The sequence below is a fragment of the Panicum virgatum genome, chromosome 3K (assembly GCF_016808335.1).
Source record: "Panicum virgatum strain AP13 chromosome 3K, P.virgatum_v5, whole genome shotgun sequence".
In the NCBI taxonomy this organism is placed as follows: Eukaryota; Viridiplantae; Streptophyta; class Magnoliopsida; order Poales; family Poaceae; genus Panicum; species Panicum virgatum.
This window is the reverse complement of record NC_053138.1, coordinates 51680653-51693705: the sequence shown is the minus strand read 5'-3', so window position 1 is coordinate 51693705 and position 13053 is coordinate 51680653.

The following is a 13053-nucleotide window of genomic DNA, read 5'->3' as shown; positions in this document are numbered from 1 at the left end:
GAATCACGAGACTGTACCAGTTTCTTGGGTCAACCAAATACCCAAAACCCAAAGAATTTCTGTGGTGGGTCGACCCAAAACCCAAAACAAGCTATAGCTGGGTTGTCTGGGTCAGTGATCGGGTCGACCCAGAAGGACCCACCTGCATATATCCTATTAAAACTTGTCCAAAGTGCTTTGTAATACCATTCAATGCCATATATATATATATATATATATATATATATATATATATATATATATATATATATATATATATATATATGTATATATATATATATATATATATGTATATATGTATATATATATATATATGTATATATATATATGTATATATATATGTATATATATACATATATATATATACATATGTATATGTATGTATATGTATATGTATATGTATATGTATATGTATATATATATATACACTTCAGGAGGTCTCCTCTTTATGCACTATTTTTTGGAAATAATTAGGGAGTATTTAGCAACTCAGCGAGCAGAGCGTCGCTTTCACGCTACTATTTGCAGCAGTATTCTGGCATTATAAATTGGCTAAATATGCGCTTAACTCTTAATTAAGAAGATAAACAGTGCACGAGCACTCACCAGAGAGTGGCTCAGGCACCCAAATTCTACACTATTCTACGATAGCGACTTACTGGGTGGTGGATATTAGTGCGTGATTATTATGTGCGCGATTAGTGAAAATGCAGAGTATGGTATGCGTGCTTCTCAGGATCTTGGCAGGTTGGCGAAACCAAAATTTCAGCCGGTGGAGTGTCTTATGCTTGTGTAAATCCTACTCGGTACTCACCGCATGCATCGCTAGCTTGCTTCAGAACCAGGCCTACCCGGTCTTCTCCCGAACTAACCCCGGCCGCGCGCACACAGGACTCAGGCTCTACCGTCTCCCCAGGCAGTTCCACCCGAAGGGAACACTTCTCTGCGGACACAGGCTCTCACAGATGCCTCTCCATGGGCTAAACGAGAGCAACTCAACGCAGAGGTTTCTCCTCTAGGGTCCCTAGCGTAGAGACATCACCCCGTATGAACGAGCTCAAAGAAAAGCAGGGAAATTCACAGGAAAGTTTAATCCATTTCCACAGAGCAAACTTACATACGGCTTTCACAAGCCAGCGAGGAGAGAAGACACCGAGCCTAATACTCAGAGCGCATCCACTCCACCTAATTAGTAGCCATCTCACTCCCATTGTAATATAGAAATAAGAGAGAAGCTGTAATCGCCCTTCGCCTATAAGGTAATCTAAAGTTGTGTAAGTGCTTGGGGTTTCTCGAAAGGGAAAGCCATATGTAAGTTTGCTCTGTGGAAATGGATTAAGCTTTCCTGTGAATTTTCCTGCTTTCCTTTGAGCTCGTTCATACGGAGTGATGTCTCTACGCTAGGGACCCTAGAGAAGAAACCTCTGCGTTGAGTTGCTCTCGTTTAGCCCATGGAGAGGCGTCTGAGAGAGCCTGTGTCCGCAGAGAAGTGTTCCCTTCGGGTGGAACAGCCTGGGGAGACGGTAGAGCCTGAGTCCTGTGTGCGCGCGGTCGGGGTTAGTTCGGGAGAAGACCGGGTAGGCCTGGTTCTGAAGCAAGCTAGCGATGCATGCGGTGAGTACCGAGTAGGATTTACACAAGCATAAGACACTCCACCGGCTGAAATTTTGGTTTCGCCAACCTGCCAAGATCCTTAGAAGCACGCATACCATACTCTGCATTTTCACTAATCGCGCACATAATAATCACGCACTCATATCCACCACCCAGTAAGTCGCTATCGTAGAATAGTGTAGAATTTGGGTGCCTGAGCCACTCTCTGGTGAGTGCTCGTGCACTGTTTATCTTCTTAATTAAGAGTTAAGCGCATACTTAGCCAATTTATATTGCCAGAATACTACTGCAAATAGTAGCGTGAAAGCGACGCTCTGGTCGCTGAGTTGCTAAATACTCCCTAATTATTTCTAAAGAATAGTGCATAAAGAGGAGACCTCCTTAAGTGGTTCATCCACCTTGTGAGTGGGATTTTCCTATTCATACTCGGAATTTGAATAGTATCGGATATTTTGAATAGTGCCACGAATTTGAATAGTAACTGCTGAATTTGAATAGTGTCGTGAATAGTAACTCGTGATTTTGAATTTGAATTTCGAAGAGTTCGGTTCCCTGTTGTTCCCCGTACTGGTATTAGAGCCGTGGTTGTTAAAATTTGAATTTAAGGGAATTTGTGACATATTTTAGAGTACCAGAATTAGTAGAATATCTCAGTCGTATTTAAAATGGAAGCTTTAGAAAATGAAATTAAGCAGTACGAGTTTAAACTAAGTAAAATTCCTGATGAATATAATACTTCTATGTTATGTGAATGGTCTGCTATTAGAGAAAAAAAAATTATTTTATAAGAAAGATAGCTTATTTAAAAAAGATATCCAAAGAAAGAGAGCTAAATGATAAGAAATATAAAGCGTCAGTTGTGATAAAGAAGTGGGAAGATGAGTCAAACCCGAAAGATGTGCAGAATCATAAAGCAAAAAGGGATCCAGACACTCATAAAGGTAATATTATGATAAATAATGTGTTAAAAGAGGACAAACAACCAGAGTCTATGATTGAACCTTTAGAAAGTTATGTAGACGAAGAAAATAATGCCCAACAATACAGAGACTTTATAGACTCTCTAGATAATGAAAGTTTATATAACCTTGATAATGCTATGGATGCATTAGAAATAAATAGTGAAAGAATTAATACCTTAGAGGAGGTTAAAACTAAATTAATGGATCAAGGAAATTGTGATCATGATTGGATACAAGGAAGAGGTGACTATAATATTAAATGTGCTTTCTGCATTTATTTTCCTAGTCAAGAAAATAGATTTACTTGTAGTGTATGCTTAAAGCAAGCATGTGCTTCATGCTTAAAAGCTGGAAATCAAAGATGGAGACAGGAAGTAGAATTAGAAGCAGAAGATAAATTATTAACCAGAAGAGTTAGAAATTTAGAAAATACAATAAATAGTTTAGAAGTGGAACTAGAAGAACTAAAAAGTAAGATAGAACTCAGTGAGGTACAAAAGGCTGAAGAAAAAGCTGGTAAGAATAGAGTTAAAGGACCAAATGATAATAAACAACAAGGATAATAGTGCAACACAGTCAAACAACAAAGATAATAGTGTCATACAGTTAAAGGATGCTATAATAAATTTTGGTAGCAAATATATAGTCAAACTGCCATTTAAAGAAATTGTAGGAATAAGAATACCTGTGAAAGTAAAATTAACACCTACTATCACTTACAAAATATTAGCATTAGTTGATACTGGCTGTACCAAAAATATTATGCATGATAAATATTTTGCAAGATGCCCAGAAATAGTTCATACAATAGATCAAGAAAAGGCAGATATATCCACGGATATGTCTGGAATAAAGAAGCTTCATAATCAGTTAGCCTACAATATTGAGGTACAAATAAATAATACTAAATATATTATGGATGAGATTACAATAACAGACCTATCTATGATACATGATGATATGATCTTAGGACTAAGATTTTTACAATTCTCGTTGCAAACAACGATCATACATGAGTAAGGAATTACATTTATTCCTTATCAAGATAATATTCCATACATAACAGAAGTGCGTAAAACTATAAATTCCAATACCGGAAAGACTAATTTAGAACTCCAAGGAGCTGATGATAATGACCTTGATAATCATACAGACGAGGAGTTAGGTGAAAATATAGAAGAATTTCATATGGCAAATTCATGTATAGAATGTATTAGTTTACAATCCTTTGCACCCAATTGGTATAGAGATATAAAATCTAAAAGAGACATAGATAAAATTGTGCAAAGATTAGAATATATTCAAATAATTGGAGAAATACCAATGAAATATTGGGATAAGAATGGTATTGTGTGTAAAATTAATATAATAAATCCTAACTATATAATTAAGACAAGTCCTATTGAAGCTACACCTAAGGATATAGAAGAATTCAAGATGCATATTGAAGTGCTTTTAAAATTAGGAGCCATAAGAGAAAGCAGAAGTCCTCATAGGTCAGCTGCATTTATAGTAAGAAATCATGCAGAAATAGCTAGAGGAAAATCAAGAATGGTTATTAATTATAAAAGATTGAATGATAACACCATAGATGATGGTTATAATATCCCTAATAAGCAAGAATGGATCAATAGAATACAAGGAAGTAAATATTTCTCAAAGTTTGATTTAAAAGCTGGGTTTTGACAAGTAAAGATGGTAGAAGAATCAATAGAGTGGACTTTTACGTGTCCTCAAGGCCATTTTGAGTGGCTTGTTATGCCTTTAGGTTTAAAGAATGCCCCTGCTTTATTTCAAAGAAAGATGCAGAATATCTTTAATGAAAACCAAGAATTTATATTGGTTTATATTGATGATTTGTTAATCTTTTCAAAATCCTATAAAGAACACATAGCTCATTTAGAAACATTTTTTAGAAAGGTAGAGCAACATGGATTAATACTTTCTAAAAAGAAAATGGAGATATGCAAAGAAAAGATAAATTTTTTAGGTCATGAAATAGGAGAAGGAAAAATTTATTTACAAGATCATATTGCAAAGAAAATTTTACAGTTCCCTGATATTATGAATGACAAAAAGACATTGCAACAGTTCTTAGGAATAGTAAATTATGCTAGAAATTATATTGAAAACCTAGCCAAACTTGCTGGACCATTGTATGCAAAGTTAAGGAAAAATGGGTAGAAGCATTTTAATTCTGAAGATATAAGATTAGTAAGAGTCATAAAAGAAAAGGTCAAAGAACTAAAACCTTTAGAATTACCTTTAGATGATTATTATTTTATAATAGAAACAGATGCATCTGAAATAGGATGGGGAGCTATATTAAAACAAAAGCCGAACAAGTACTCTCCAAAAATAGAAGAAAAAATATGTAGGTACGCTTCAGGGAAATATAAGTTAAAGGCTATAAATAACACTGATAGAGAAATATTAGCTGTAATAAATGCAATAAATGATTTTAGATTATATTTAGGATTTAAAGAGTTCACAGTAAGGACAGACTGTGAAGCTATATGTAAATATTATAATAAAGTCAATAGTAAGAAAAGCTCAACTAGGAGATGGGTTTTATTTGAAGACATCATTACAGGAAATGGTTATAAAGTAATCTTCGAGCATATAAAAGGTAAAGATAATACCTTGCCTGATATATTTTCACGATCATCTATTTTGCAGGAATGAAGAGAGGAATGAGTCCTAGTGGTGGTGAAAGTTTCAGCTTTGGAACTGAAAACAGATTGAGAATCTTTCCACCAAATACTTATAAATTTAAGGCTAAAGACCATATTGTCTTAGATGAAATACAAGAATGCATTTTAGATAATTTTTTGTTCTAATATAATAATAAGAGAGATGATAGAGGCTATATGCTTGCAATATTAAACAGTTTAGCTGAATATTTTCATATGATGAATGGGAAGATACAACCAAAAGACTTATCGAGCAATATTGAAAAGAAACCCATATATGTCATATATAGGGGAAAGACACCAGGAATCTATGTAAACTTTGAAGAAGTTATAGCTCAGCAAATAGAAAGAGAAAAAGATGGAGGAATATCATGGAAAAAATATTTAGATATTGATCAAGCCCTATCATATGCAAGAAATATTTTGGGAATAATTTATTTCCTAGAACCTGCAGCAAAAGAATATATTCAAAAATATAGGAAGGCAAATGATGTGAAGACAAATTTGCCTGGAATAAATATAAGAGAAGATGGACCTTCAAGAATGCCCACATATAAGGATGCTGTAAAAAAAGAAGCATCAAATGAAGAATATGTTGAAAAGAAGATCAAAGAAAGGCTAGATTCAATAATTCCTCAATTGAAGAAAGATATAAAAGAAGAAATATGGCAAGAAGTGAAGCATGAAATAAAGGAAAATTTTGATGCCATAAAGAAAGACTATGAAGAAAATATAAAGAAGGATTATGAATCAAAAATGAATATGCCAATATCTGATGATGATATGCTAGATATTCGTGGTCATGGGCAGCAACAAGAGTATTAAGAGTTATATATTACGAAAATTAAATATGTGTTAATGTTTAAATAATTGCCAGTGTTGATAAGGTGTCATCAACAATTTCGCCGTGGATAAGCATGGCAGAGTGTTTGCTTGATGTCTGCGACATCAATCATTCGGGCGTGGAAGACTATACACCGAATATATTCTCGAATATATCCAGAGAATATCACGTGAAGGAAGTGGACAAGACAAAAGGAATAAATAGTAATTTCAACAGTGAGTCCTACTGTAGGCAGGACAATTATTGAAGCCAGCACCGCCGTCCAGAACAGTGAGTTCTACTGTAGCCAGGACAATTATTGAAGCCAGCATTATCGTCCAGCTGTCCAGGCAACAGTAAAGGAGGATAATTGAAGACGCCGGGTGTCCAGCGCTTCCTTAAGCCTAAAGGCTCCTCCCTTCTATAAAAGGAGAAGCCAGACGCAGGCATTCGACACCAACCACACCAGCCAGCGAGGAGAGAAGACACCGAGCCTAATACTTAGAGCGCATCCACTCCACCTAATTAGTAGCCATCTCACTCCCATTGTAATATAGAAATAAGGGAGAAGCTGTAATCGCCCTTCGCCTGTAAGGTAATCCAAGGTTGTGTAAGTGCTTGGGGTTTCCCGAAAGGGAAAGCCGTATGTAAGTTTACTCTGTGGAAATGGATTAAGCTTTCCTGTGAATTTCCCTGCTTTCCTTTGAGCTCGTTCATACGGGGTGATGTCTCTACGCTAGGGACCCTAGAGGAGAAACCTCTGCGTTGAGTTGCTCTCGTTTAGCCCATGGAGAGGCGTCTGAGAGAGCCTGTGTCCGCAGAGAAGTGTTCCCTTCGGGTGGAACTGCCTGGGGAGACGGTAGAGCTTGAGTCCTGTGTGCGCGCGGCCGGGGTTAGTTCGGGAGAAGACCGGGTAGGCCTGGTTCTGAAGCAAGCTAGTGATGCATGCGGTGAGTACCGAGTAGGATTTACACAAGCATAAGACACTCCACCGGCTGAAATTTTGGTTTCGCCAACCAGCCAAGATCCTAAGAAGCACGCATACCATACTCTGCATTTTCACTAATCGCACACATAATAATCACGCACTCATATCCACCACCCAGTAAGTCGCTATCGTAGAATAGTGTAGAATTTGGGTGCCTGAGCCACTCTCTGGTGAGTGCTCGTGCACTATTTATCTTCTTAATTAAGAGTTAAGCGCATACTTAGCCAATTTATATTGCCAGAATACTGCTGCAAATAGTAGCGTGAAAGCGACGCTCTGCTCGTTGAGTTGCTAAATACCTAATTATTTCCAAAGAATAGTGCATAAAGAGGAGACCCCCTGAAGTAGTTCATCCACCTTGTGAGTGGGATTTTCCTATTCATATTCGGAATTTGAATAGTACCTAATATTTTGAATAGTGCCACGAATTTGAATAGTAACTGCTGAATTTGAATAGTGTCATGAATAGTAACTCATGATTTTGAATTTGAATTTCGAAGAGTTCGTTCCCTGTTGTTCCCCGTACTGGTATCAGAGCCGGGGTTATTAAAATTTGAATTTAAGGGAATTATTATACTTTGTCAAAATTGAAAAGCTACATTATTTGAATTTAGAGGTCAATACCGGAAAGACTGTTAGTACTAAAGAAAATATAAATATTAGGTGCAGAATAAATAGTTCTGAAGAACATACTTGGCATACCTCTCACGGTCAGATAAATTTAATAGTAGACTTAATTCATAACTTTTACATAACTTGGGGTAAAAGGCAAGACGATTTAGAATTAAAATTTGAAAAATTACAGAAAGAACATAAGCATCTAGAAGAGCAATATTTAGTAGCAAATAAAAAATTAGAATTAGCTTTGCAAGCATTGGAAGAAAGCAAAATATTTTTGGGAAAGATTAGTCAAAATAGTGATTACATTAAAAGGGATATATCTTATTTATTCAATAAACTAGAAAGTACTAATATTGCTGAGCATAGTAAAGAAATTGTGTTGTCATCATCTGGAATACTAGAGGTTACTAGATCATTAAACTCGGATAAATGGAAGTATCTGACAGCCTCACTAGAAGAGACCAGTGTCTCCAGGTAGTGCAAAAAGATACTAGGCCTTTAAGCTTAATGGATAAATTAAAAGGAGGATGTGATGAAGTTGAAACTTTAGAAGATATGATAGACATAGAAAGTGACTTTGAAAGATACCAGAAAGACACTTTAAGAAAAATAAGACCTCAACAATTATATCAAATGGGTTGGTTTGAGTATAAAAGTGGATTATACAGAATATCTAGAGAAGTTGAATTAAGTGTTTTAACAGAACCTGTTCAGTTAAGAATTGTTAGTAAGCAAATTGAGAAAAGATTGAAATATACTGGATATAAATACATACATCAAGGAATGTACATTATAGGAATTAAAGGAATGACAAGGAAGAAATTAGGAACAAAAGTTTTAATCACCCTATTAGATAAAAGATGGGAATCAGTACACAAAGCGTCATTAGGATTCTTAGAAGGAGACATGAATGAAAATATGCTAATAACATATATAGCTCCAGATTTAATAATGCCAATAAAAGAATTTATAGACAAAATGGTCTTTGCTTTTCAGACCAAAGGTTATGAAGACTTTAAAGGTACCAATTTATTAGTAAGCATAGAATTCATTGGAAGACTAACCAATAGAAGTGGAACTCGATATAAAGTAAATGTGAATAATGTAATAGAAAGTATGCAATCCAAAGGAATAAATTTTAGGAGTCCTCTTAAAATCAGCTCTGAAGAAAGAGCAGGAGAAAAATGGAATATTGCTGCTTTAATAGAACAAAAGATTTTAAAACAGCCTGAAGATTACATAAGCTATGAAAATAGAAAGGGGCAAACTTGTATTAGGTTTGTAGATTATAAAGAAAAAAGTTTGGATGATTTAGAAGCATCTAGTTCTGAATCAAATGTAGAAGAAAATAGAAGACATAGTGTTTGTGAATTTATGGAAAAAATAGATATTGATATTGAAATAAAGCATTATGAGCAAAAGCTAAGTAAGATTCCTGATGAATACAATACTTCAATGCTATGTGAATGGTCTGCTATAAGAGAAAAAGAAATTTACTTTAGACGAAAAATTTATAGGCTTAACAAAATTAAAAAGAAAAGAGAATTAAATAGTAGAAAGGCTTATACACCAATAAAACAAAATAAAAATGAGATGAAACTACAAGATAAATTAGATAATAAAGAATTAAAGTTGCAAAAGGAAAATGAAGTAAAGATAGAGAATACAGAAGAAGATATTATTAGTGAAGAGGAACAGTGGGAAATTAATAATAAGTATTTATTAGAAAGTTATGAGGAAAAGGATGAAGATATAAATGAGCCATATAGCAAAGAATTAGAAATACATATGTCTTTACAAGACAAAGATAATGCTATAGAAGCAATGGATCTTGACGCTAGTTCATCTAAAAGAAGACGAGGTCTAGAAATAAAAACTGAAGAAGAAAAAAAAAGACCTTCTAGAATGTCAGGAACTTGACCACCAGAAAAGGAAGAACCTGCATATAGCTATATACCTGGATAATATAAATATATGGGTTCAAAAGGAAGACAATTTGAAAAAACAATTCAATTTCAAAATTATAGAAGTGATGGTGCTATATTAAATTTAGCAGCACACGACCCTATAGATTGGCCGAATATAATCAGTATATGGAAAGGATTGGTAGTGCAAAAATACATACAAAATCAGCATAATATTGGAAATAGAGTAGAAGATATGCTTACATATTTAGAAACATTTTTTGGAGAATCAGCTAAGATTTTATGGGAGCAATGGATAGAAGCCTTTCCTAATTACTATGAAGAGTTAAAAAGAGCCAGTAGTAATCCATATAATTTTGCAAATATTATTTCAAGCATTATTATAGGAGAAGATCCTGAATTAGGATATACTACATTGCAGAATGAAAGATTAAAAGAAATAGAAAAGTTAACTTTAACAAACTGAAAAGGAATAAAAGAATTCTCTCAGCACTATTTGTATAATGCTACAACTGCTAAGCAAGGATATAATAAAGGAATCGTCGAAAGATACTTTAATAAGTTGCCAGACCCTTTAGGGTCCATGATATTCGAAGAATATAAAAAGTAATGCAAAGAATATAATATTTCTCAAGCTACAACATTTGTTTTTAAGCAGCTTAGAAAGATATGCACAAATATACAAGCCCAAAGGTCAATGAAACAATCAGATTATAATTTTTGCAACAAGATAGTTCAAATACCATTGACATATGGAGAAGAGAGATATAGAAATAAAAGATATCCAAAGAATTATAAGAAGGGAAATGTAAAAACAAAGAAGAGATATTTTCTGAGGAGATCAGATAATAGAGCTCCTTTCCTTCATAAAAGATATGTACAAAGATATAATCCTAGAAAGAATTATGATAGTACATGTAAGTGTTTTATAAGTAACTCACCAGATCATTTAAGTAAAACTTGCACTAATAAAGATAAGAAAAGGTATTCTAGTAAGCAAGAAGAACAAGAAAAGGTGTTAATAATAGATAGTGTGAATGAGAATATCTTAGTTTGTGATGATGAAATAATGGACGATGAGTCAATATATTCTATAATAGAGACAGATGAAGTAGAATATGATGAAGAAAATGAATCAAGTGAGGAAGAATTAGATTTAATTGATGAATTAGCTGGTCTAAAAATAAAAATGATGGATCAAGTAATTTGTAATCATGAATGTGATTATAAAGAAGGTAAGTCTAGCATAAAATGTGTATATTGCATATATTATCAAGACCCAGGAGAAAGAGCAACATGTAGTGTCTGTTTAAGACAAGCCTGTATGGCATGTCTAGAACAGAAAAATAATGAGAAAGTGAAAAATAAGTCAGAATTGGTAGAAGAAGTTAGTTTAGAGAAGGAGAATAAATATTTAGGCAATACTGCACAAGAGTTTTCAGTTCCTAGAATAAGTTTTAAGATTGAGCAAGTCCTGCATGTTTCACGCAGGATATTATAGATCTAATATGGAGCAAATATGCTGAAAGACAATACAAAACCTTTCTTGATATACAAAATTATTTTATAAAATTATATCAAGGAAAAGAAAGGCAACTAGGAATAATTGCCAAAGCAAATATCTTTCCTTTACTCCATATTGATGATAAATTATTTGTCAAGCCTCGTCATAAATTTATAATATTCAAGGCTGATATAAATTTAAAATACTTCAGAAGTATACAAAGAAATACTGGTAATAATATCTCTTTACGAACTATTATAGACCATGGGTTAGCTCATGATATATATGGGACACTTGGAGAAATATGTCAATCAGACCTTGGAATGGCTATTAAAGAAGCAGCTAAAAAATTAGCTTGTGTCCAAGGAAGATATAGAATTAGATTCTGCTCTAATCCACCAAAATTTACACAACCTATAAGACCAGCAAGCCATGATATTTATATTACAAAAGGATCATATAAATTTCCTACTACTTGGTCTTCTGATATATGGCAGAATTATGAAGAGTTATTCGCCAATAATGCAAATCATGACAAGTGGAGGATATTTACTGAAGCAAGAGAAATAGAAGGAAATACAAAATTTGATCCTGAATATTATATGATGTATCAAAATAAGATAATAAAAATATTCCTAAGAGAATATTATGGCGAAAATAGTATCATACAAAGAGAAGTGGGAAGACTGATAAAGCCTAATTATGGTACAGAATGTGAATTAAGAAAAGAATATCGAGAATTGTTGGCATGGTATGAAATATGGCAGCCAGAAGATGTTGATACTGAAGTGGAAGAAATATTACAAGAAGAATATCAGCAAGATTAATATTAATGTTTCTAGAATGTTGATAAGGTGTCATCAACAATTTCGCCGTGGATAAGCATGGCAGAGTGTTTGCTTGATGTCTGCGACATCAATCATTCGGGCGTGGAAGACTATACACCGAATATATTCTCGAATATATCCAGAGAATATCACGTGAAGGAAGTGGACAAGACAAAAGGAATAAATAGTAATTTCAACAGTGAGTCCTACTGTAGGCAGGACAATTATTGAAGCCAGCACCGCCGTCCAGAACAGTGAGTTCTACTGTAGCCAGGACAATTATTGAAGCCAGCGTTATCGTCCAGCTGTCCAGGCAACAGTGAAGAAGGATAATTGAAGACGCCGGGTGTCCAGCGCTTCCTTAAGCCTGAAGGCTCCTCCCTTCTATAAAAGGAGAAGCCAGACGCAGGCATTCCACACGAACCACACGAGCCAGCGAGGAGAGAAGACACCGAGCCTAATACTCAGAGCGCATCCACTCCACCTAATTAGTAGCCATCTCACTCCCATTGTAATATAGAAATAAGGGAGAAGCTGTAATCGCCCTTCGCCTGTAAGGTAATCCAAGGTTGTGTAAGTGCTTGGGGTTTCCCGAAAGGGAAAGCCGTATGTAAGTTTGCTCTGTGAAATGGATTAAGCTTTCCTGTGAATTTTCCTGCTTTCCTTTGAGCTCGTTCATACGGGGTGATGTCTCTACGCTAGGGACCCTAGAGGAGAAACCTCTGCGTTGAGTTGCTCTCGTTTAGCCCATGGAGAGGCGTCTGAGAGAGCCTGTGTCCGCAGAGAAGTGTTCCCTTCGGGTGGAACTGCCTGGGGAGACGGTAGAGCCTGAGTCCTGTGTGCGCGCGGCCGGGGTTAGTTCGGGAGAAGACCGGGTAGGCCTGGTTCTGAAGCAAGCTAGCGATGCATGCGGTGAGTACCGAGCACCGGCTGAAGTTTTGGTTTCGCCAACCTGCCAAGATCCTGAGAAGCACACATACCATACTCTGCATTTTCACTAATCGCGCACATAATAATCACGCACTCATATCCACCACCCAGTAAGTCGCTATTGTAGAATAGTGTAGAATTTGGGTGCCTGAGCCACTCTCTGGTG